The sequence below is a fragment of the Propithecus coquereli genome, unplaced genomic scaffold (genome assembly GCF_000956105.1).
Source record: "Propithecus coquereli isolate 6110/MARCELLA unplaced genomic scaffold, Pcoq_1.0 Scaffold463, whole genome shotgun sequence".
Taxonomy (NCBI): Eukaryota; Metazoa; Chordata; class Mammalia; order Primates; family Indriidae; genus Propithecus; species Propithecus coquereli.
Genome location: NW_012150430.1, coordinates 563,466 through 565,637, shown reverse-complemented (window position 1 = coordinate 565,637; position 2,172 = coordinate 563,466). Strand labels below are relative to the sequence as shown.

The 2,172-nt window shown below is 33.2% G+C and overlaps 1 protein-coding gene across 1 annotated transcript in view; it reads left to right on the top strand.

Annotated features, from left to right (window-relative positions):
* The window catches only part of LOC105819024 (contactin-6-like), a 167,612-nt gene that overhangs the window by 10,082 nt on the left and 155,358 nt on the right, over positions 1-2,172 (top strand). The window lies entirely within an intron of this gene.

Here is a 2,172-nt window from a genome sequence, read left to right as displayed (position 1 = left end):
GCCTACAGATATATTTCTGTTTGTTACAGCTTCTCTGTAGGTAGTCTATTTACCGTACGTTAGACCACTGTCTTATTCTTATCTTAGCTCATATCCACAATTCCTTGGGTTGGAAATTTTAAAATGGTAAAAGCAAAAAATTTTTATAGGTGTACAGAAAACTTACTTAGCAGTAAAACCTTATTGTACTAATGTACGAACATTTATGTCTTTATTTCAATTAGTGTGATTATTTCATATGTTTTGCTGTGGAAACACTGATAATTCGGGTTAAGTGGTGCTGCCTCAGACTTCTTACAATGTTAACCGAAAAATTCCTTATTCCTGGTCAGATCTGGCCCCATGAGTTCCGTGAAGGGGAGATAGATCTTAATACACTAGGGAAGGATCTTTTTTGAAAACTCAGAAGCATTTTAGAATCTATATGTATCCAGTTCTTAACTGGAAACACTAATTCTCATTAAGACCAAATAATCCAATTTTGGTTAATGAAGCATTTACTTCATAGACAACTTCTGTTCTCCAGAAATGCTGCTAGCTCTTTTGATATTTAACAGGTGTGATGGGGGAATATGAACCAAAGATTGAAGTGCGTTTTCCTGAAACTATACAAGCCGCAAAGGATTCATCTGTAAAACTGGAATGCTTTGCCCTTGGAAAGTAAGGTTTTTTTTGTTTTTGTTTTTTTCCTGGTTGCTTTAATTTTTTTAAAAAAGAAATCTTTTTGTTATTTGAACGTTGCTCTAAGGTAAATTACCAAATAGATTTCAAATGCTGGGCAGTACTGGAACTTTCTGATTGGAATTTAAACAAACATGTCTAATACTCTGAAAATGATTGAGGCTGCAGTTCTCCCCTAACTGTGCTGATATTTCCTCTAGTTTGAGCATAATGAGACCCATTTAGGCAGCACATTGTAAGGAAATAAGTGCGCTTGTATAAGATGGTGGGCAAATCACTAAACCTTCCACATATCCTTCACTGTACCTGATCCCACATTTTCAAAAGTACATTACCTGGAGTGTCACCTTGCTTAATTAATCAACAGTTCTGATAAATGAAAAACCAGAACTGCTCATTTCCAAAGAAAGACTAATTAAAGTCCACTGTTTATAATGGAAGATTAGAATTCAGCCCAAACTTCCCTGGTAGTGGAAGCATTTTGTTTTACTCAGATAAAGGTTTATCAGGGATAGGTTTGGAATTTGGGTCCACAGAACATACTTTGAGTGATAAAAGACTTGACTCTTGCTATTAAGTTCTGAGGGCTTACCCCTAAATCCAAAGTCTGTTGCAAAGATGGCTATCACATTTAGAAACAGTGATTTATTCTCAAAAGTCTGGAAAACATCCTTAAAAGTCTCAGTCTTTTTATTAACTAAATATACTGAGCAATCCAAATAATACTAGTTACTAAATCTTTTAGTTTCCTTCTTATAGATAAAATTTTGTGTATCTTTGGATTAAATTTCTCAGGTTATTAATTTCTCATGAATTTGAGACTATCTTTATTTTCATATGGTACTGATCTCATAGTATTTGTTCAATAAATAATTATTGATCGATTCAACAATTCTTAAAAAAGTGACAAGTTGGGCTTCAAATCAGTTTTTATTTGTCTGCCATTTAAGAGGTAATAAAATTTCACCATTTTCAAGCTTTCTCAGAAATTAAAGCTTACAAAAATAATATAAAATGTTTGTCAGCAAAATACTTTGAAAATATGATGATTATTTTTAAAAGAAAATCAATGAAAGATAGTATTTGAAAAGAATATTAATAGCTTATTCCATCATATCTGGCATCAGGAAATATGGGTTTCTGAAATAAAAAATGTTCTTATATAATAAAAATAACTGAAAATAACTGAGCCTAGTTCTCAAGAATCTAATGAAAATAATTTATTTGCTAAGTACCTATAACTAAGCATTTATCATGTGATATATATAATGTTGATAATCTTTCAGAGCAAGTCATATTTTCATTGTATATGAGAAACTGAGGCTCAGATTTGATAAGTAACCTGTTCAATTTCCTGCTTCTATTAAGAGAAGGAGGGGCTGGGTGTGGTGGCTCCTGCCTGTAATCCCAGCACTTTGGGATGCCAAGGTGGGAGGATCACTTAAACCTAGGAGTTTGAGACCATCTGGGCAACATAGCGAGACCCCATTT